Genomic DNA, 24,999 nt, shown 5'->3' on the forward strand with positions numbered 1-24,999 from the left:
TGAAACATTTTATTAGTGTGAAATCTTAAAAGCAGTAAGAAACCCATTCAGTCTGATAAAAACTAAAGGTCAATCAACACACGCTTGCCCCTGATTCAAACCCACAGCTTTCCATGCTCTTTGAGAGAACTCTGTTGACAGCCTTGTACATCAGCCATACAGATGGAGAAAAGAGGCTGTCATCACCCGCAGGAGGCAAAGGTCCGAAGTAAGCTCAGGCACTGCCACATCACTTGTCTTCCTCCCCTCCTTGGTCTGGGTCATTGAAATAGAAGGGTGGAAAATGTGTGGGGGAAAAACTTGTACTACTACCTGCATTGATAGCAAAGGAGAAACACAAACATGCATGTTCTGAATGCCAGTGTCAGAGGATCCAAGGTTTTTGTTCACTTACTGGAATGAGTCAGCTTGAGATGCTTTCCTTCCTTTTAATGCAGCTTTCAACTGTCATAAGCATCTTTGTGAGTGGCACCAGTAGGTGTTAGATGTGGAAACAACCATGCCAGAAAAGAGCGCAATGACTTTGAGCACATTGCTTTGTTCTGTAATAAAATAAGCTGCACTGTTCACAAAGAATTACTCTTTATCAATTGCTTTACTCAACAAGACAGGTCAATGCAATTTCTGTTCTTTTCCTTCCTCTATACAGCTTGCTTTCATTCCTCTTGGAGGTTAGGAAACAAATTACAAACTGACTGGGGCTTGAGACTCCCATCATACAGAGGAGGCAATGTTGTTTCACTGTAGGCATGTTGCTGGGACACAGCTCTTCATTTTAATACATTCACTGTAACCATAAAATTAATTACTTCAGTATTTTCATTAACTAGTGCCACCAATACAGATACTTTTATTTAAGTGTACGTTAATGTGTGAAAATAAAGTTAAAAAAAACCTAATTTAGCATGCTCAATTCTATTTGTGAGCACTGTCAGTATCCTTGGGTTTCAGCTTTTGAAGGTTACGAAGTTTAACTGGATCCACTTAGTCATCTACTTACGTTATCCAGCAGGGATATTTTGAACCACTCCTTAATGTCCCTCGTCCTGCCCAAGACACAAGTCAATGAAATAAAGATAAGGATTTGTTATTGGCAGGAATCAGTTATTTCTGCTGGGAGAAAAGATCGATTGTGATAAGAATTAGAATGAAATGACAGGTAAGATATTTTTAGAGGTTTCTGACCTTATAACAAGTGAACACTTGACTCAGAAAAGTTTAAATAAAGCCTTCATACTTTTACATGAGAGACCACCACATCGTATTGCAGGAGATGGGAACCATGGGGACACAGCCACCTACAAGGGCAGAGCTTGTCACTTGCCACCCCCCAGGCAAGTGGTGTGCAGTGGGGGTCTGCCTCCTCCAAGCTGCTGCCCTGGCCCCACAGCACTGGGAAGGCAGCCACTTAGCTTAGCCCTAGCTTTGTCTTCAAGAGAGGTTCAGCTGCAAGGAGAGTACGAAGAACAGTGCTTGAGATGATGGCAGGTCATTATGCTTCTTCCACAGCAACCAGAACTTATAGGTTGGGATAATCAGCAAGAGGGGCTGGTGACTGCTCCAATTTCCACCTCCTGCATCTTGCCCTGAGCAGCTTTTGAAAACCACTTCTGTCCATAGAGAGGGGCAACTGGAGGCCACTACTTCACAAGGGCTGCAAAGGCAGAAGCTCTGGGAGCCACACAGCATGTGTTCTTGATCTGCCCAGCATCCCCTCACCTTTACCAGGTGGAAGAGAGCAGGCCTACACCTTCCATGCACAGACAGCTGCACTCAGCTCTGCACATCCCTGCCGCACACTTCACACCAGAATGGGCACAGGCTTTAAGTCCTTAATCTCCTAAGTTTAATCAAACAATCTGCAATAGGTCGACTTTCAGAGGGGAACTAAAGGCGATTCCTTAATTAGATTCAAGAACTGCAACACTTGAAGTTAAATCATGCTTAGAAACATGGAAATTGAAAAATGATAACTAATGGGATTTACAGATGATTTCCTTTAAAAGTCAAAAATTATTATTGCACACATGTACCCTAAGGACCTTTCTGTAGGTGTTAAAAATATCCCACTTAACAGCAGACAATGAGAATATATCCACTTATACGGAAAGATGAACAACAAAGCCTCTGCCAAGACATCTTTAATAAAAATAAAGATCCCCAATTATAGACTAGAGCCTGCAATCCCTTTCACCTCTTCCTCCATTTACATCTCTGCAGTACTTCTGCAACCAAAGCTGCTGTCAAGGCCAGGCAATGTGCAGCCACACACCCTTGCCCCAACTCATGTGACACTGATGTGGGCAGCTGGAAGACATCAGGTCTGAGCCCAGGGGCAGGGATGTGGAGCACTCACACTATCAAGTATTTGTTCCATCGTACAGTAGCATACAACTACCTCAGTGCAAATTTAGTATCGTTTAAAAGATACAGGAACTTGACACAAATTAGAAGAGAGTCAGGTAGCAAATTTTGGGCTAATCCTCAAGTTGTGAATCTCTTGAATGCTAGTGATGTGCAGAAATTACTGTTTGCAGTTTAATCCTACACTACCACGGGTAACTTACAGGATTTTCAGAAAAATAAGCGCTCAAACACTTATCTCTCTATGCGGTATCTTTTGTGTGTGTTCGTGTTCTGTGGACTCACTTTGCAAAGATTTGTGTGCTGTGTGTTACTTTGCTTACTCATCACTGCAAGATGTTATACCTTTCCCAACTCTGGTCTGTAGAAGGTCACTTCAAGGGCTAAACTACACCACAAAACCCAAGTACCAACATCAGCATCTCTACCAGTGCCAGAACCTGCCAACACAGCCCTTGTTCCACTGAAGAGCTCATCCTTCTGTGAGCCTAACATAGAAACTGCCATGGATGTGATCAAAATTGGGCAGAAATCCTACACTGAAGTACTGCATCCCACATCAACAACTGGAATGACTTTATTTTTTTTAAAGCATCTGAATACAGAGTCTTACAAGGGACTCTGAAGAGTTCTAAAAAATATTGTTAGTGAATCCTTGAAAGGAAATTTAAGATATTTACCACTTTTTGTCTTGCTCAATAATTCAATTAGCAATAAATTCAAAATGAGACAGAATTTTATTTTAAATCAACAGCCTAAAATGAAAACAAGGAATATCTTTTGTGACATAGATATGGGATGGCACAAAATAATATAGTGGGACAAGACAGAAATGGTTACTGCTTTCTACACAGATTGTGTTAAGAAGTGTTGGATAGAAGTGGTAAAGAAGGAATAAGAGATTGCAACTTAGCATCTTCTACCTAACAATATGCAATTCTTCCACTTTACAGAATCACAGATTCTGTACGAGATGGAAGGGACATTTAAAGGCCATCTAGCCCAACACCCCTGCAATTAACTGGGACATCTACAGCTTCATCAGTTGCCCAGAGCCTGACACAGCTTTGCCTCTGAGAGTCTCCAAGGACAGGGCACCTACCATGTCCTTTGGGCAACCTGCTCCAGCACCTCACCACCTTCACTGTAGAAGACTCCTTCCTTGTATCTCACCTAAATTCCCCCTCTTTAAGCTTGAAACCATTCCCCCTTGATCTGTCACTACAGACCCTACTAAGAAGGCATCCTGGCTTGTATCAGGAATGGTGTGGTGAGCAGGACTAGGGAAGTCATCCTGCTCCTGTACTCGGCATTGGTGAGGCCTCACCTTGAGTACTGTGTTCAGTTTTGGGCACCTCAGTATAAGAAAGACATGGAGGTACAGGAGCAGGTCCAGAGAAAGGCAATGAGGCTTGTGAAGGGGTTGGAAAATCAGCTCTATGAAGAGACGCTGAGGGAGCTGGGGATGTTTAATCCGGGGAAAAGGAGGCTGAGGGGAGACCTTATCGCTCTCTTCCAGTATCTGAAAGGTGATTACAGTGAGAACAGGGCAGGTCTCTTCTCACTGCTGGCAGATGACAGGACAAGGGGAAATGGCCTCAAGTTGCACCAAGATAAGTTTAGGTTGGACATTAGGAAACACTTCTTTACAGGAAGGGTAGTTAAACACTGGTCTTTGAAGACAGGTGTCCTGTGCCCCCAAAACCACTGGCTGCCTTGTCAGGCAAACCAAAGACTGCTCATCTCAGTCAGTCCTTGGATCTGCAGCTTCTTTGAGCATGACAGACTAGAAGCAGCCAGCACAGCTATCCCACATCTGTGGCAGATGGTGATATCCAAACTCTCCCTGTCTCTCCTGCAGCCACCTTCTTCCAGCAGAGCTTCCTCTTGGAAATAACAAATTTAACAGTGCAGCACCAGAACAAATGGCAGCTGCAGTTTGTTGGGCAGGTAAGGTCAAGTGCTTCCCCAGCTCCCTGCTTCTGGTCAAGCACAAGTGGAAAAAATCACCTGTCCAGGAGCCACAAAGTAACAGTCTGGCTTTTACATGACTGCATTGAAACATTAGGAAAACCTCTTGCTTGACTAGGTTAAGATGATATGAAGGCGCTGGACTCCAGTGTAAAATGTAAGCTCAGGAGTTCATTCTACAATTAATGAATTACAAACAACTTCTAGTGATGTGAAACATCCTGGCTTTGCAGTATGAAGATGATCAGAGTACAAACCTTATTCCCTCTTTTACTAATCTACTGGACACAAGTATTGTCAGCAGCGTGTCCACAGCATTCTGACTGATAACATAACATGCTTTTCTAAACCAAGCTACATGTTCACTTTTGGCAGCACATGCATGCTGCTTTTCTCTCTCTTTTTTTAAATTTATGAACATACAACCTGTGACCAACAGGTGCAGTTTCACAGGTTACAATGATGGAAGCCCTGCTTTCTTTTGTTTTTGACTGAAGTCCCCTGGACACTACTCAGAATCTTACTCCATTCTGCTGTTTTTATGTCTGAAGTGCAACTTCCTTTGAATGTACATATTAAGTCAGTGAACTCCTGCACTGATACAAGATCACAGAAGGTATGGATTTGTCAACCATGCATCAGTCTAATTCCCCCCTAATATCCTTCAAATGAAGCACTTCCAGATTAAAAACATCTATTGAGCCATTAGCTTAACTTGTAACTAACATCTGCTTTAATTCAGCATCAAAGATGTGGGACACAGCAGCAGAGGTAACCTGCAGCTCTCAGAAACAAATCAGGTGAAACATACAAGCCAGGCAAACTTCACAGATCTTCAATACGGGAGACAAACAAGATTTAAAACGTGTCTGAGGCCAGCCTTAAACTTTGAGGAAGCCCTAAGAACATGGTGGGAGTAACTATGCTCCTTGTTAAATGGTTACCTGATTTCTATTAACTCCAAAACTCTACTCTCAAACAGATGCTAATACAAGGGCCACAAAAGCAGGAAAACCTGTGTATCCTAATCCTGTATCCACAAGCAGATGTCTCTAAGGGTTCCTCAAGGTGCATCACACCTACCCTCATAAGCAGCTGCGAAATACAACTTGAGTTTAAATAAAGTCTTCCTAAACATGTGGGACATTCCTGCCAACAGGCTATAGCAGAAAAGGCATCAGTGCTGAGGGCAAAAATCCAGCAAGTTTATGGGGGTCAGATCACTTCAGATTGACAGCATAGACACACAGTACCAGCCCAGACTGAACAGAAACACAGCAATAGTATCCATTACCTTGTCAACTCTTCAAGAACAATGCTGAAAACAGCTCACTATAAGCAAGCTCTGTTACTGGACAGAGTTATGCAAATGATGTGGTCTTTTAGGTCGCATGACAAAAGACTGCAGCCTTCACGTGGCCATGGCGAGGGCTATAATTAATTATGTTAATTGCTGAACACTCTCTTGTTTCGGATATCCATAGTGCGTGACTCATGCCATTAGCAGGAAGTAGCAGGGCTGTGCAGCAGGAGGAAGGTTGATTAAGTCTCAGGGTAAGAGGAAGGAGGGCCATGGGGATGACTCAACCATAAGGCTCTCCCACATCAAAGAATAGGCATGCTTTTATACATACTGACAGGAAAAAGAAGCTCCAGCACTCACCACACACCTAAATTTCTTCACTATCTCTAACAGCTAAAACAGATTTGAGTTTTGAAAATCCGTGTTTTTGCTTCCATAGATTTGAAACACAGTACAGAACAGAGCAACATTTCTGGAAGGCTGCAGATGCAAGATGAGCCATGAGTGGAAAACCTGATACTTTTCCTCAGAAAATGTAGAAATTGTATAAAATACAGCCCTACTTTATCCAGCAAGCAGTAACCAGCCATTCAAATCACTGAAGAGAATGATCTGCAATTTTCCTCTAGTTAAAGAAAGCAGTGGGCTTTTGAAACATATGCACCTAACTGTGGCTTTCCATGAGTACAATTAATTTCTAAAGCAGCTAACAAAAGAAAATCTGTTCTACAACAAACAGCAAGAAAAAAAGGATCTAAAGCTGAGCAAGTGTAGAGAGAACAAAGCACAAAAGCAGCTCCAACACTTATGGCAACCCACACGTACAGAATCTGTAGATGAGCTTCTTGCTAGGAAATGCATTTATATGGATCATTATCTTCACATGATACCTATACATTTGAGAAGCATTCAGTGACCACATTATGCATAGCTCCATAAACCAGTTGCATACACACACGGGTGGCTTAAAGAATCCTGAAATTATGTAAACAAGATGGGGAAACAGGGGCTTCCTGTCTGAGGAGAGAAAGAATAGAGGAGAGCGTATGTAGAGAGCTGGGCCCTTCCCATCTATTGTTTTATATAAAAAGCAAAAAGCAAGACTTGCAGATGAAGTTAAAAATACCATTTTGGCTTAACAGAAGGCAGATGTAGAAAACATCAACCCTGCCAGTATGCAGATTTCATAACCACCTTTGCTGTGCTGCTTGGTTGATACAGGAAGAAGCTGGGAGAAGGCAATATGAAGAAAACAATAAAGACTTTCACGTAGGTGTGGGAAGTGGGAGATGGATGTGCGAGCAAATCGCTTTTAAGAACTGGCTGGCTGAAAGAGAAATTTGCACAAGCTTAGCGGAGCTGCAAAAGCTTAGAAACCACAGCAGTTCCCTAAAGGCAAGACAACCACATCTACTGTGTAACCCAACACCACCCATGCAGCTCCCCAATTTTTCTTTAGTGAGACATAGTGGTGAGCACAGCCATGCTACCAGGCCCAAACCTCCAAGGCCAATTGGCTGCTGCTACCATTGCATCCCCCTGGCCCACCCCTTATCTCAGCATACAGCCTGAGGGACAGGCCTGTGAACACCAGCTCTTGGTGTCACATCTGGGTGGGCAGCGCATACTCTCAGAGAACCCTGAGGCAGCACGCAGGCACTGCATTATGGTTGTAGAGTGGTACTTTGTCACGTTAGGTAAGAATCTTGGATAGAGGTCTCAAAAGCACTCATGGATGCTACATGACCAGCTTCTGCCTCTCCAGTATTTTAAAATTCTATTTAGCAGAAGCCCTTTTGACAGGCTCCTTGTGCCCACACGACCACCTGCTCAGCACATGGCCAAAGATGGGGATAAACCCTGCCCTATCAAAGGGAACTGGTTTCTGCTTCCCACAGATAAGGAAGCACACTACACAGTAATATCCTTTTACAATACTGCAGAAAGCCTTAGTTACAACCTCATGCTTCCACAACAAATGCGTCACATGTTTAATGCACACACAAATGCCAGCTCTCAACATTTTTTAATGTGGCAGAGTTTGTAAGCAAGGGTTTGTGTTACTCAGCAAATGAAGTAATAGGGCATGGCCACAAAACCCAACTCTGTAGCTATTTCCTGAAAGACAAATCAACCAGCTATGTGAAGAACCATCATCTGCATGGCCAGAGGTTTTGCAGAGCTACAGCAGGAACTGAAAACCCATTGTGAGCTCTAGTCAATGGATAGAGCTTTATTTATTTATTTTAAGTTGGACAACAGAGACATGCAGTACGGGGCTTACAGCCACTTAGCCAACAGCAGCCTTTCATTAACCATGGAACCAAGAACCCAATCAATTTCTTTAGAATTCACAAGAGCCTCCAGCTGATTTGGTGATCAGTTCAGATGCGCTTCTCTCAGACAACCCTACAAGTGAGCTTAATTGTTTTTGCTAGGAATACACAGAAATAAAGCTGCATGTAAAATCATTTTTAGGTTTACTTAGTTTAAAACAGATGAACATCTTTTATTTCAGGTGATGAAAAAACCCACACACCTACCTATAAACACAACTGAAAAAAAGCATACTAAGGCACTATGGTGTTCAACCATGTTAAAACCCTTCTGGCTCTGGTTCATCTCACAGTGCATTACATTCCATCAACTTCAGAACAGCGAGTAACTTTTCAGGCATTAGCAGATAATAATATCCATCAGATGTAACTGCATTCCTAGCTTTTCAGCAAGCTGCTTTTACTGAGCTGAAAGGAAAGCTGGATTCACCAAAACAAAGGTAATCCAAGCTGCTATAAACACATACGACAGTCTCTCAATTTTGAGTCTCCGGAGAAAATACTCTTACTTTAGAATATGAATTAAATTCACTGACTAGGTAAGAAAAAAACCCAAATCAAGAAAGATGCAAGGAGTAGGTTATTTGCTCTTTTTCACCTGAACATAACCATTAAACAGTTTTTAAATAACAAAGCTGCCACAGTAAGCGTATTCTAGATGATCACACAACAATAACGAGTAGACTCCAGATCACACAAAGGTAGACTAAATGTGACTATTGCTCTTGGATAATTAGCCCCAGAGCTGCAGCATCTTACAGTGAACTTGCGGCATCACTGCACTGGTGTGCAACAAGATATCCTGCCCTTGGTTAGTCATCACATGCGACTCCATCCTGTCATATTCACAGCACTAAGGATGAGTATGTTCTAGAACATGTATCCAGAAAATATTAAATTAAGAATACAACACTATGCCTGCCTCACAACCACTGCTTACAACAGAGGAAAAGTCAATTTCAGAATTAAAGGCTGTAAGAAACCACTCCATTTTCAAAATCAAGTAATGTGATGACACAAAAATCTATTAAATTTCATCTACAGATTTTATCTTATATAATTGTGAAAACAAATCTGCTTCTCGTGAGTGACAGGCTTATCACAGGTTTAATTTCAAAAAAGTCTACTGGAAAAGAAATACGAAAGGAATACACAAGGAATAAACAGTGTTTAACTGTTTTTGTGTAAAATGTATCAAACAAAAAAACATTGAAGATCTGGATTCAAACCTATGTTGTTACACAGTTTGGTACACTGGAAGAAGCTGGGCAGATGCATGCTCAATAGAGAGAGCTGCATTCCTTCATTACTTAGATAATGCAGCATAGAAACCCAATCAAGCAAACAAAGATGTGAAGCAAAAGGGGAACACAGATCAGTGTAATCAGGTTCTCACCCAGGCTGTGGTCTTGCCAACTTACAGCATACATTACTATAGAATTTAGCAGCCAGCTGATCAAGGTTCCATTGCCCAAGGAACACCCTGGGAAAATACAAGCTCGTATCTTTTAGCTTTGTAGACTGTTGAGATAAGACTCAGCAGGTGAAGACAACAGAACTGTGAGCAGCAGATATGGCTATCTATAGTCAGCCAGAGAGACAATGACAGCATTCCACCTGCTTAGCTGCAATCCATACTGTAGCTCTACACAGCAAATCAAAACAGCACTGAATCTTTTGGTTAAGTGGTACCTCAACCACAGTGATCTGCCAAAATGAGAAGTTAGTCAAACTACTATTAGTTTTACTCTGCATCTAGCTTCTTCTATGTTAAGATAGATGAAAAACAGTAGTAGTAAAACAAGATCAAGGGAGTTTTGAAAACTAAGCCACCTTCTCCTCAGTAAAAAACTGCCTGGAACCACTGGTCATTGATTAGGGGAATTTTGTCCCGAGTTTGATAGGGAGCATTTGTTTAAATTTAGTGTTAATGTATATTCTCCAAATGTTGTGCCTAGGGGAATGTCTGGACTTTCCTTAATAGATCCTTGGAATTTTTAGCTACTTCTTTGCTTTGGCAATGATAGTTTTGACTACTGAAATTATATAGAAACTATTTTCTATTGATAGCTGGACAAGCAAATAGTTGAAAATCACTAAGAATATTACTTTTCCAAAAACAAAAAGTATTTCAAATGCTTATGTAACTAGTATTGTTTTACACTTGACAAGCACCTCCCCTTTCAAGATGTTTTGAAACAAGCTGAAAGACAGACCACGATACTTTGCTCAAGATCCATGGCCCATGTGCCTATAGAACAGCTCAAACCTGGTGGTCCTTTGAGACTTCAGCACAAGAACTTGTTCTAGCTAGGGATCCAGTCAGCTTGGTTATGTTCATGTATCAACCAGGGACCATATAGGATGTGCTGAATGCTTACTGCATCCCCATTCAGTGTACAGTCTTGGCAGCACTCTAAGCACTCTTACCACATTCAGGTTTGAACAAAGCCCAGGCAGAAGTCGAGGCTCCTGCCCAAGCAGCTTCGAAATGAAACCTGCTGAAATATGAGATCAAAAAACAGACTCGCTCTCTATTATACTGACACTCTAAGACCTCATGCAGAGCCTAGCAAATGCTTGCATAACACTTTGCAGTGATGATCACTCTCTACATCTTGCCTGGGAGTCATCAGGCTATACAGGACCTGGGGTCTGGAGAACAGTAAGTATCTAGAGAGAGGAGCAGTTCTAAGTGCTTGCATCCATAATCCTTTGAAAGCTACAGCAGAATTGAAAAGACGTAACCCAACAAGGAGGAAAAAATTAAGAAAGGACACTGCACAGATTTCTTTTTCCTTCTTATTCATATGCTTGGACCACTGAAACTATTTATGGCCTTTACTGTGAACAGTGGCGGTGGCTCTTCGTGTTTTTGAACATTACTGGTATCCAGAGTCAAGAACTACTTCAAGAAATCCTTAAATCTGAATAGATTAACAGAAATCTATAGGATTCTGCTTATGCATTACATGTCTGCATATGGGCAGTATGTGAAGCTTACCAACCACGCTCCTCCACACAGACTATGAGCATTATGCCACACAGACACGCAAAAAAGTAATGATCAACATTCTCCCTAAAAACAAGGCAGTTCAGAAATGTCACTTCTGTTGTCACAGCTGATGTCACTGAAGTGTCACTTAGAGTTAATATTTGCCTAATCAAGTCAATTATAGAGTAATTAGGTATTTAAAAGGCTCTCGGATTTGACTTTTGATATGAAAAATCTGCATATTCCTAGATGTTTTAAGAATTTTAAATGGTTCAAAGTTCAACTCTAAGAGCAAGGAGCCTTCAACACATACTCAGAAAAACAACTCTAGTGTTTAAGCAGAAAATGATGCATCACCTTGCTGGCTGGTATGGGGTATCAGCACAGATTGTTACAGAGATTCAGCAAGAGTTGAAAACCCAAGTGCTCTAATGAAGAGCTGAGAACTTCCAACACTTCTACTGTGGAGCCACGACCTTACAAAGGATTGGGCCCTACACCATAACTTAGAAGGTCACTGATAAACACCAGCAGACAAAGCAATGCAGACACACATAATGCTCAAGAGGCCTGGAGACCCAGCCCATGACTCTGAGATGACCCTGCTCCCAGTCTGGGGGTACAGTCAGGATTGACGTAGCTTAGCACAATGGCTACAGGCCCCATTCAGCTAGCACTGGAAGTGAGGTTTGCTTGAGAACAAATGTGCTGCCGCTCCAGAGCTGGAAAGTACCTCAGAACTCCCACTCATCTGCTGCAGAAGCTAAGCTGGGCAGAAAGTTGTCTGTGACACCTATTTTCTTCTTTCTTCACTACAAAGGCTAATGAAGAGTTTCACACACACATAATTGTCATGCACAGTAGATGAATCTGCCTATGTAGCATTTGCAGTCTAAAAACATAAAGACACGGTGTTCAAAGAAATGAGGATCTGGGGCATAAAATAAGCAGGAGGGAGGCTATACCTTTGAGATAATAGGTGTCCTTGAGGGAAGGTCAGAATAAAACAACTACAGCTTGTGTTTAATGAAACAGAATCTGCAAAATGCAAAGGCAGGTTGGTACTGACTCATGTTCTCCTAACTCCTTCCATTCACAAGACAGCAGAATCACCAAGAGGGAGCAAGATGAGAAGCTCTTCCCAAAGCATCTCCCCTAGCCCTCCCAGCTCATCCCCTGGGCAGGGGAAGGCATTGCACACCACGGTGAGAGGGGCATTCTCATCTCCCCTGTTCAGATCAAACTGCTTGCAACATGCCTGCCACCTTCAAACACCTCACAAGCACCAAGGAGGCATGACCAGTAGAGGGGAAAATTTACTACTTCAGCAAGAAGCAAAACCTGCTACCTTGGCAGGTTTTATTTTATTTAAGAAGGGCTGGGGGTTCGCAGTACCAGCAGCAGTCCTTGGGGAGGCAAATAAACGGGTCATCCATGGATGTAGTGGACATGGGTATGTAACACAGGCATTTATCACATGTTCATTTATAAGCTACATGTGGTTTATAGCATGATTAAACAGTAGTTGTCCCTTCTTTTGTACACAAATGCCTTTCCAGGCATATTAGAGGAAGCACCGTCCCTGCACACCTCTGGGACACGTACTTTGAATTCACACAAATTCCAGGGAGCCCTCACAGCCACTCCACCACTCTGAGCTTTTAATATGAAGAATGAAGCCAGAGCCACAACCTGGAGAAGTCCTGGCCTCTTTTTGGGACTGGTTGGTCAGAAATTGATTGACACAAACTTTTATTTATGACAGGTAAATACTACATATACATTTCAGGATTTTTTTTCCCCACCTGCAAATATTCAGCTGTGCCATATACAAAAAGAATTCCCCTTGACGCGAGTTCCCTCTTCCCAATTATAACTTGCCTCGTTTCCCTGATTTCTCACTCTATATTTACTATCCTGCTTTGCTGAATACAGAGTTTCTCCCATTGCAATCAGTGTGGGTGGTCTGGAGCACGAGCTGCTCTGTTTCTGTCCCTCCCCTCATCTCCACACTGGAGGTGATCACAGGCAGCTACAGCAAGGAGCCTGGCCAGACCTCCATAGCATCTCAAAAAAGCAGAAGACTTGAAGGAAGAATGCTTTCACTCTCAGGGAGTTCAAGAAACATATACACATGGTTTTTTTCCCTGTTAAATCAGAAAAAGAAGTGCAACTTGTGGATTTCTAAGCTCTATGTGAGCCTGATATATTAGAGTAAGATGTTCACTGAATCACTTTTCTTTAAAATTCAGTGAGAAAGGAATTCAGTGGAGTTGGAAAAGCACAGACTGCCACACAGGAGTGCAATGCTGCCCAAAGAACAGGGAAAAGGCACTCCTCACATTCTGCATGCATCTTCTGTCTTAAGATGTTAGACAAAAGCACTATTCTAAGAGAAATATTTGTATTCTTACGTTTCGTATAGTGCTCTTTGCCAGCCCACAAGAGATCCTGATTTGTAGGAAATCACAGTAAGGTGTTTCAAAACATTAAAATAGCTTAGACAAGATTACAGCGCTTGTATATACATATTTTCAGTAAAAAATGTCTAATTGCGGCTCATCATATAAGACACCACTACAATACCTCCCATTCTGCTCTCACGGACTCCTCACAAAGCCATTCCCATTTTACACGAGGGCGCACCCAAGGTTTGGTAAGAAAGGAACCCTGTAATTGTCGCTCTTTCTTCAGAAAGTATTAAAAACACAAAGAATAGGAATAAGGAGATTTTTAGGGAATACCACAGGGGAACAATGCCTGCAGCTGATGTACTTTTTGTATGCATATTACCTACAAAATATCTGCACACACATATGCCTCAGAGAACCCATGTAAATTTTAATAAAGGATATCCGTAATCCCTCCAACATTTCATCTCTGCTTCAGCAATTAATGAGTTAACGATGATAAATGCCATTAACAAAGGAAAGAGGATCTTTCCTTTGTTTCCCAAAGAATGCAGAAGCCCGACTTCCTAGTCATGTTCATTTAAGGAACTTTGACAAATAAAAAATACGATTTCATTTCTAATTTCACTATTCTGCCTTAAATGTTTTGATCATCCAATAAGACAAACACAAAGTCCTTAAAAATACAATTTCCTACAACCCACCAGTGCACATCTTTCCCCTTCTGGGAAAATAAGCAGAAGGCACACACTAAGGACAGCCAGCACCACAAAATCCACACTGATTTTCTTCATTCCACAGATAAACTTACTGAGGAAGAGAAGTTTACTATAGTTTCGATCATAATCTGGAATTAGATATTAAAACACCAATTATTACACATCTGAACTGCAATTTGGATCTGAAATTTGCCATTGATAATCCAGGAGCTCAAGTAAGCTACAATGCCACAAACAAAAAAACCCAACCCATTAAAACAAAGTGAAACCAAACAATAGGTAACCTATAGAATATATACCCTACCACCTGTATTATGCTAGTTAATATTTAGGTCCCCCACTATTTCCAAAGGGGTTATTTCAGAGCCTGGAGAGAAGTAATGATTAAGCACCAACAGCAGCTGTAGCATCATGCGCTGCTTTCATGGGCTCAGCGTAATGGATTGGTACAAACACATACCAGCATCTACCAAAGCCATTATAAATGAGCAAAATACAAATGGAAAAACACTGATTTGGGTACCTCATTAAAAGCAGAGCTTTATTGCTCTTTTGAACCTGTCAGCTCCGAACCTTACTGACCTCTTCCACAATGACAGCAGTGTATTTGGCAAACAACTGCCAGAAATAACAGGCAGCAAGTTTGCCCCAAGAACAGTAGCTTTTCAAGAAGTTATTTGCAAATTCAGCCATATTAGAATAACAAACATTACTTAATTTAGATGTTTTGTAAACTGGACACATTTCCAGCCAGCCACATGTCAGTATTACAGCATTTTTTTTATGAAGTTCTACATAACCAGCATTAAAGACATCTATCTGCAAGGACAGTCTGGATCTCACTGGAGAAAACGCATGTAAACGTGCAGCGTAACTCAACATAATATTAATTCTTTCCCCTCAAAATTTCATGTACACGTTTTTATAATTTATTTTTTCCACTTACATAGTTTGGACAGCACTTAGAGAAAAATATTTCTTTGAAGAATAACTCTTAGCAGTCCCTCTGCTCGTTACCCACGCCATGCAGCAGATGACCATCACGCGCACACCACCCCCAGCGTGCCGCAGCTCTGGCAGCGACTGCAGCACAGAGCAAAGCGCCCAGCATATGGGTGCAAATCCACAGGGGTGAGCAGCACCTCAGGACACAGGAAGCAGGATGCAATGCAGCAGAGCATTTTGAAAGTCAAAGGCAAATTCTATTCTGAGTTTTCCAATGGATTTGGGGAACACAAGGCCCGCCTGCCCTGCTCTGAAGGCTGCCTGCCGAAACTGCAGACCGGCTTACGCAGCACTTCTGAACAACCTGCTCATGCCCTGCTGCACCCAGTGGATCTGCCTATCTGCCAATAAGGACACAGCCCCATTCTGTGGGTGTTACTGCAGGGACAATGGAAGAAATTGTATTTCCCTATACAATGCAGTAGACCTCACAGTGTGAGACCTAACAGTCACAGTACTGCACAGTCACAGTAATGCACAGTAACAGGCAAAAAAAAAAAAGAGGAAGGGAAAACTACTGAACTACCATTTGTTCCTTCCTGAGGAGGTACATGACCTTCCTCTGCTCCTAAACTCTTCAGCATAGCACAGGTCTGCTGTAAGCAGCTGTAAAGGACCTGCAGGCAGCAGCAGGATTCGTCCCTCCACCCACAACAAGCCTCCAGCAGTACATACCTCCGCATTTACATGCAGATACCCAGACGGCAGCAGCATATAAGCACACACAAGGGCGAACAGCCACAGCTGCTATTTGCTTTAAGGCAACCTTAAACCTCCGCCATTCAAGTCCTATATCATCATGCTGTTCTGACGATGAAGATTTTTTGCCATGCACCATGAACAGCAATATATTAGCACAGCTTTGGAGACCAACAGGCAATGAGAAAATTACAATACAATACAAGACGGAAAAGAAGAAAGCAATGCATGGCTGCTAGGGAGGAAGAAATGCTTACCTTTTTTTTTCCACCCCATACCCTTCTACAAACCCAAGCGAAGCTCCCAGTCTGGCACAGCACCTGGGCTCACAAGCGGCACAGAGGCAGTGAGGGCTGCGCTGCAGGAGGGATGGAGGTGTTCGGAGCAGAACTGCTGCCAAAGGAAAGCGACGGGAGCCACAGCGACCCCCTCGACCCCAGCCGCTATCAAATCCGGGAAGATAGAGTGCACATCTGTTTTACGAGGCCTCCGGGGAGCACCAACTCCAGCTACTTACCCTGTCTGCATTATTAATAGATGTTAATGGCTCCATTATATCAAAAGAAGCCTCTTCCTCTTTATAATATGGAAATTCCAAGCTGAAGGAAAAACACAACAAAAAGCCTCATACTTGGAGGCAGCGGGCTGTTCCCTGGTCCCACCAACTGCAGAGCTGCCCCCCACCTCCCCCAGCCCCAACACACTGATTTGGTAGCCAAAAATCGATCCGAGGCAGTCAGCAACCGCAGTAAAGCAAACGGGCAGACAAAGGCTTCCTGCCATAAGGCAATTCCTGAATGCATGATTTTTCTTTTAATCAGGTGCTGAAAGATTCCAGCTTGAGCATATATGCATTTTTAATGCAAAGGATGCGCTGTAAAGATAGAATAAACACATACCATTCGTGTGTTCCTTGTGCTTGTAAATTCATGGCTTTATTTCTTCAGCAGAAGTTATCCGTCACCTCAAAAAGTATTATCTGGGCTGACTGGATGACAAAGTCTCCCTGTCAAGCCTTTGATTCAGTTGATGAATAAAGGACTTTGATCCCAAAGTATCCCTAGGCTGTGGTTCTGTTAATGCACACAGCTCCTCCGGGCCCATCCGTCCTCAAGATAGGTGCAGCCATGCACCAAAGTGCCAAAGGACCTGCCACTGAAGACACTGACCTGTTTTAATCTGATCCACGTGTAAATGCTACTGAGTTACCACTGAGCAGTAAGTATATTATAGAAGATGTTATTTTAACCCCTTAATCACCCTGCACAGGGGAAGAAAAAGTTTGCATTGAAAATGAACACATCCTCCAAGATAATATAAGAATGCTGCTTGCTTTAGCTCAGTTTCTTCTGCCGATGCTAAGAGCCATCACACTGAAGGGAGCAGAGCCCTCTCCTCCTCCCCAGTTTAGTGCTGCCTCCAGGTAATTCAGACAGGCGTTTATAAAGTACCAAAATGCCCAAACAGACTCCATCCCATCTGCTATATGACCCTAACAGGAAATCAAACACACCCACCGCCGCACAGCACAAAGCTGCAGACCACGAGCTCTCCTTCAGGACAGTAGCACCCCACAATCAGTTGCATGATGATGTTTTGGCATATTCGGGGGTGGGGAGCGTGAATGTGTCGAGCATCACCTCCTCGCGCTGCAGATGCACGCCGCAGCTGCTCGCCGGTGCTCGGCGTGTGAATGAGAAAAGCCGCTAATTCTTCCAAGACAAATGCAAGCAATTGGCTTTGTTGCCACTCGCCTCTGCAGCTCTGGAGACCACGCCGCAGCCACGGCATCACAGGCACTGTATTAACTGAATCACAGGCAGTGCCAACGCCATCATCTTCATCTCTCTCACGCGCGCTCTAATTACTTATCCAGATCGAGCCCGACTGCTGGAAAATTAGCTCTCTCCAGGAGGTAACCGAGCTGAAAGGCTCTTTTTACCAAGAAATGATGGGCTGGCCTCTTAGCAGTACATCAGCCAGCGCACAGCCATAAGAAATGTCACAAGATGTAAATTTGTGAGTGGGATTCTCTTCCCCCCAGAAGAAATACGACATTCTTCAGAAGACATGAAAATACGCACATGTAGGTACAGACACACCGAATAAAAAGCCAACTAAATTCCTGACCCTGAACTTGAAGAATTCACTTAGCAAGAAGAGTGCACGTTATGTGGATCTTTCTATTGCTCTGTAGGTTCACTCCCACTTGATTCTCACAACCAAGTTGGTAGCATGCACTTACAGGTTTAGTTTCTTGCCATCAGCTGCAGAGACCAAGTTTTTGTTCCAATGCCTTGCTGGGGAAACCAACACTGCAGTCACACCATCAAACCAACTCGCAGCAGCAGAACAAAGCAGAGAGAGGACGACGCATTTTTAAACTCAAAACGTTCCTTTAGTTTGTAGCAACCTAAAGAAAGCAATAAACCTAAAAGTAACTCGACTTTACTTTTAAAAGAGCACTTAAAACTGCCAGATACAAGTAGCTTAGAAGGAGCAGCTTTCAAATTATTTTCTAATTAGCAACTGTCATTATGAGCTGATCTGCTGTACTGCACACATGTACAGACACACACATTTCTAACATGCTTAATGCACTCTTTGAGCCAATTCCAGTGGCATGCAAGAACAGTGTATATTTTAGTACAACGGAGTTTTAACTTACGCAGCCACGTGAAGCACACTAAGCATCGCCATCAGAACAACGCAGCAGGATGAAACATACAATGACTGTGATACTGATGAGCTCTGCAACTTAATGCCTTATTTTTAAAAAGGAGGGGAGCAGACCACAGAATGAAAGCCCGTTCTTGCTGCATTTACAGCAGGTTCAGAACGCCGAGCCTTCCCCATTCTCTTAATTGTGAACTGGGTGTTCTGCATGCTAGGGATGGAGTGAGAAGAGTTGTCAGCCCACCTGACTGCAGAACAAAGAGCATTTTTTTCTTCCATCCAGCATTTGTTACTGATGCTTGAGCCACACCCTTCAGCCCTTGCTGAGCGCACTCCTTACACCCTCCTCCTTCCTGCTCACATGGAAAGGCATTTTCTCTGCTGAAATAAAATATTAGGGATTCTCGTGCTCAGAAATTGCTGCGTTTGGGCAGCACTTTGAAACTCCCTTCCTATGTGTGTGGAAGGTTCAAGAGACGGGGCTCCAGACCACACTGTGCTTGTCAGCACAGGGAGCCCTGTGCAGGGAACAAGGAGCCCCTTGGGATGGGGCTCAGCCCTCAAGGGTGGCTTTGCCCACCCTGAGACACAAGGATGGAGAGGAAGAGCCCCAAAGCAAACAAATGCCTAATGAAGAAGGAAAGCGCCACATGCTCTGAGCCACACATTCCCATCTCACCCCAGCAAAGCCCTGACTTGCAGAGGCCATCTCTGTGCTGCTCAACACAGACTCTCCTAACTCTCCCCTCACCCCAGCCAGGGAACACTGCAGGCCACAGTGCATCTGCCTTCCCACTCTCCCACGAACAGGAACACAGCTGGAACACCTTGCAAGTTAGCTGCAGAACATACCAAAGCACAGTTCTTTTGCACCTTCATGCAAGTGAGGTATATTACTGACCTGGTCTATTCAGAAAGACATCAAGCGACACAAGGCAAGATACAGACACTGTGAGAACAGGTACCTGCGACACAACTCATCTCACTCCTGCTCATCAGAAGCATCCCCTGCATCACTGCCATTTCCTGCTCGCAGACATGCGGAGGAAACCCAGTAAGGCTGCTCCCAGCAATGCCAACTGCCCTTACCAAGCTCTTCACAAGGTGGTGGCACCAATGTAGATCCCCAGGCAAGCTGTAGGCATCCTGAAAGCCAACAGGGCAGCCCTTCAGTCCTACATTTCCTCAAGTACCACAGCTGCACCTTTTGTCCCCAGTGCAGTTCAAGAACAGTGATCTCCACACTTCCTACCGTCCCAAGCTTCAGGGTAGGTGGCATTAGGGAATAGATTGACATAGCCAGGATTTCTTTCACAATACCAGCAATTCTATAGCCTCTTAGATTTGCTAAGGTTTTTATATTTAAGAAAGGGTTTTGTTCTGCTGCTTCCTGATATTTGATATGTTATGATCCGACATACATTATGATCCAACAGCCACACACACACCAAAGGTAAGCCGCTGTGCTGTGCCCCTGAGCTACACTGGGATGCTGTATCACACAGCACAGCAAAATCCTCTCATTGCCTCAGCACTGCACACCCAGAGAAATACAGCCTCCTTAAGCTTCCACAATACTATTTCCAAATAACCAACAAAGCAATAAACATAAGCAGTAAGAAAATGCATACCAGCCAAGACGCATTAAGACTGCTGTCAAGCGTTATGATGATAATTCAGGCAGGGTGTGGGCAGAGATCCCTCCTGAAGCTTCCTGCAACTGGTGCTACCACTGCTTGTGGAACATGGGCTCCCACAGATCCTGCTCCAAAGGAAGCCTGCCCTGAAGGAAGCAAGGCTCACACAGAAAGAGTGAGGTCCACACCTCTCCTGTGACATCCCAGACTGGGCAACACGGGAACGATGTCTGCTAAGAAACACACAAGCAGCTGATTACTCTTAAGCCAGTGGGCTTTATACAGTTGTTTCCATGGTGCTGAAAATACACCTGTAGGAGAACTAGGCTTTCCAGAAGGCTGCATGTTGTGTGAGTAGACAGCAAACCCCTGTGTTTTAACACAAGAAGTAGATTAGGGTGCACAGCAGGCACCCGACTGCTCATCACTCCTGAGTGACGCTAACAGTGAGCCTGTGCGGTTCATCCTCTGTGAGGAGACATTCCTACCACCTTGCAGTGGCACCTGAAGACATCAAGGGCAGAAAAGCAGCAGACTAATGGAGTAAATCAAGCCACCAGGTCAGGACTCAATAGTTGCAAACTGGACTCACTTTACTTACTTTAAAGCCTGCCAGCCCCACAAGCTGTTTCTCAACCATACACCATGCTCCCACAGCTTCGTATGGAGTGCTGGACTGCCTCTGACAGTCAGAGACAGCAATGAGAAATGACAGCCTCCATAATCCAGCAAGTGATGCTGTCCAGGGGCTAAAGCCAGAGGGTTGCAGAGCCTTCCTGCTGAGTGCAGTGCACAGGAGCGCAGTGCACAGGAGCGCAGTGCACAGGAGTATCACTCACAGCCATAAACTGCATCCACCCTGCTCCATGCAGTGCTACAGCCCCTTCTCAGGGGAAGGAACACAGTGGTTCCCTTTCACCAGGCATTGCTTCCATTTTAGAGAAAAGCCCTTTCTTCCCCCAGCAGAAGGCTGCACGTGAACCCACATGCAGGCTCCAGTACTGACACCTGAGAATCAACCCCTCTCTGAGAACACGAACCTTGGTCTGTGGATGAGCCTACATGGCTCTGAGGAACAGGAATTCAGAGCCACTTCAGCCCTAAAAAGCAGGAGCATGTTTTGCATTTCTCCCTAGAAGACCACAAGCACCTTCACAAGCACCAGACATCAGAGCACCTCCAACAGCACCCCCATAGCCTTGCTGGCTCTGAGCTGGGAGATCAGTGCTGGAGGGAGGCTTACATCTCTGTGCCCAAGGTTGGTTGTTGCACCAGGAACACCTCAGCAGTGTGGCTCCAGCAGGCTCCAGCCTCCTGATACCAGGACACAGGAGGATGGTTCACAGTGTATCACCAGGGAGCTTTGGTCCAGCCAAATCCTCTGCATTAACCCACATCAAGTGCTAAGCCTTGCCTTCCTTCATGCGCTATCGTTTGGTGAGGAAGATTGAGAAATCTGACCTATTCAGAAGGGAAAGTCGTTCTTCATCAATGAAGGGAATAAATAAAGTCATCTCCCCCCACCCTCCCTTTCCTCATTCATGTTTTCCTCCCTTCTGCTTTAAAAAGGGAAATTCCAAGCTCACACAAAACTGGCAGCATACTGCTGAACTGCTAAGGACTGTATTTACTACAGAGGTTGAATGGCACAAGCCCATAAAAGCAGTTGCAATATCAGCTATAGTTCAGTGGGATGTTTCATTTTGAAATAGATGGTTTTGCTGTTTAAGTATAATAAAATAAAGTGAGACTTCAGCTGAAGTAAGATTAAACGCAGGAATCCTATTGGTTTGTTAAAGCCAAATTGTTCCTCCAGTGAAACTTCGAATCAGAGACGAATTATCTGTGAGACAAGCGATTAAAGAGAAGGAAGAACAGACTCACAGTTGTTTTTCCCACACAGGAAGACCAGCCGGGCAAACAAACCACCTTCACTGTTTGCCTCGGGGCAGGACCCAGAGTCCATAAGCAGAGTGTTCATCTTGACATTAGCTTGGTGTAACACGCACCATATTTAAACAAAACCACACCAATCCCCCCGTGGCAGGGGGAGCGGGCCGTCCCTCCGCCCCACACACACGCTGTGTTACAATCTGCCACCTCCCATAAACGCTGCCATTCGTCTTCTCTTTAGATGCATTGCAGGAATATTTCCATATAAGCCCTATTAGAATGAAAACAACAGTGTGACAAACAGCTTTGCAAATGGGTCTGCTGCTCAGACAAAGCACAGGCGCAGCACGCTGGTCTGCAGAACTACACTGTGCAATTCACAGTGCTACTAGCTGATGTGAAACCCAGTACATTTAGTAGCCGCTTTATCTTCTCCATCACGATATGACTTTCCTAAAGGCACAGCTGAAGAAGCAGAGCATGTGCTCTCCTCCTGCAACAGTTCCCACAATCCCTCCCCTCCCCTCCAATTTACACTGATTACAGGTTTCAAAATCTTACAGATTCATTTTTAAGTTCTATTTAAAATGCTGATTTCTACTTGTTTCCTTTTCATCTAGATCAATACCGCACAGATGATAAATATGTACCGCTCACCATCCACACTTCTTCATCTTACCACTGAATATCCTAGAGTGAGCTCAGAAAAAGCAGTTCCTGGATAGCACTCGTACTTCCCTTCGTAGCCAATTCCCCATTTAAATTTCTGAGTGGGCTCTGTTAGCGCAGACACCCATTGTAACATTCAGATAGAAAGCGCAGCAGAAAGAAGCCGCCTCCCAAAACGTTCACCGCTCATTTTAAAGTTGGTCTAATTTTATGATGACACTCCAGAGCGTGGGCATTATTCCCTGCAGAACAGTGCCTCAGCCTTAGGACGTCACCACATCAGTTTTCTATTCAGCCTCCGAGAGATGCGAAGCCACCATTTTCTTTTCGATGCATGCAAATTAAATTCCGTTTGTCTCCGCTGAAAGTACGAACCACAGATCTCTGCACTTCGGCGGCGAAGCTGTCAGCAAGCACCGAAAGCAACTATCAATTTCTAGGGGAAACCCCTCAATCCTGTGTAAAGGAAGTAATTAAACATTTAATGGACGAGCAAGCTGACACGATTATTATTTTTATTATTGGCAGGATACCTTACAATGCGTAAGATCCCCCTCGCACTGATGATCTTCTCCATCAGACTCCCACACAATGCGGTTTTTCAATAGGTGCAGGCTTCCTCAAGCCTTGCAGAAGCTGCACATTTTATATGGCTGCAAATTTAGCGAAATAAATAGCTGCTCGCACATCTGGGATTATCACACTCGATTTTACATCCTAGAGCTTTAAGACAACTGCACCTCGTAAGCACCCAGCTTACGGAATGCGACAAATTCCTCCATTACCATGCAGTACTTTCAGCATTTAGAAAAGCCCCAACATTTTCCTAGCGAGAGCATTTAGCAGAGCTTTACCCCATTAAGTGGGGTTTTTAAACAATGTCCACATTTAACTCAGATAATGCACGGGGTTTGGCTGCGATTCTCCAGCAATCCCAAGTATTCGGTAATACAGGAGACTTACTGCGCAGCTCAGGAATTTCTGTTTTCCAGCAACCCCGTGAAAACTCACAAAGTTAATTCACCGCACTCACAGGCAAAGGAACCTGAAGAAGAAGCAGGGAGAGCAGCCCTTTGCTCAAGGCTTTAACAGTAATTTCATCAATAAGCTCCGGAGCTCCAGGCAGCCGTGCTGCGGCACAACGCGGGCGGATGAGCTGTGGCTCCCCGGTACAGCATCGGGCCTGCAGAGCGCAGGGCAGCGATGCCTTCATTAACTTTGCTGCCTTTCGGAGGTCAGGCAGATGCCGGCCGCCAGACAACCACTTCGTTTCAGGCATTTTTATGAGACAAAAGGCACACAGTTAGCGCTGCATTGTGCCCCACCCAGCTGACTCAGGACTGTCGTGGTTTCACTCCATCAAGCTGCAAGGCTGTATTACTGTCTCCTAATTAAGCATCCCCTCTAATACACGCGTGCATCTCAGAAACGTGCTCTTTTCTTCCTCTCTCCCTCCCAGAGAATACCTCGGCAAGTCGGATGAGAAGGAAAATCGCATGAATGAAACAATGAAGGCATAGAACAGCGCTGACCTTTTCTTGCAATGACACCTCCCACCCCTCCCTCCCAAACTAGAAAACCTGTTCTCAACAAATGATGAATTACCAGCAGCAGAAATAACCCCCCTCCAAAGCACCCGCTCTCCCACACCCTAAAACAGGGATGCATACATTAGTTGTTTTTCCTGAGAGTATCCTCGGCGAGGATTTTCCTCCCTACCTTTGTCAAAGCACAGCCTGCTTCCATCTCCGTATGACATACTGCACATCGTGGTCAAAATAAATTAAGTCTTATTGTTTCCTCTCCCAGCACCATGCATATATATAGGCACCGCTACACAAAGGCGCAGTATGTGGAAAGCATGTTACAAACTTCATGGAATTCAAGGTATGAAACTTCCATTAAACACATGAATTTAACTTAATTAATAAGAGCAGCAAATTCCTCACGGAAAAACATCGAAATTTGATTAATTGCTATTTATGTGGATGATTTCAAGCAACATTATCTTAGCACTTAATACCAAATACATCCTATCAGAAAATACTACAGACACTGAAAAGTGCAGATAGCATTTTCTACTCTCAAAGCAATTTCAGGTAGTACCACACTCTCCTTGGACTATGTTACCCAGTTTAACTGAAAAAACAAGACATGTAACCCTCATTTGTCCTTTGAAAGGCAAGCTTAAGAGAAGCCAACAATGCCATGTTAGCACCAGTCCTACAGGGCATTATTCATCTGGATGCGCTGAAGGGAAGGTAACCAGACAGGCCTGGTCACCCCTGCCATCAATTCCTAAGCCCACCTGATAGGTTTTC

The 24,999-nt window shown here is 44.0% G+C and overlaps 1 long non-coding RNA gene across 4 annotated transcripts in view; it reads right to left on the minus strand.

Annotated features, from left to right (window-relative positions):
• LOC140248618 (uncharacterized) overlaps positions 1-24,999 on the minus strand; it is a 57,173-nt gene that overhangs the window by 30,177 nt on the left and 1,997 nt on the right. The window lies entirely within an intron of this gene.

Source organism: Excalfactoria chinensis, chromosome 2 (assembly GCF_039878825.1).
Source record: "Excalfactoria chinensis isolate bCotChi1 chromosome 2, bCotChi1.hap2, whole genome shotgun sequence".
NCBI lineage: Eukaryota > Metazoa > Chordata > Aves > Galliformes > Phasianidae > Excalfactoria > Excalfactoria chinensis.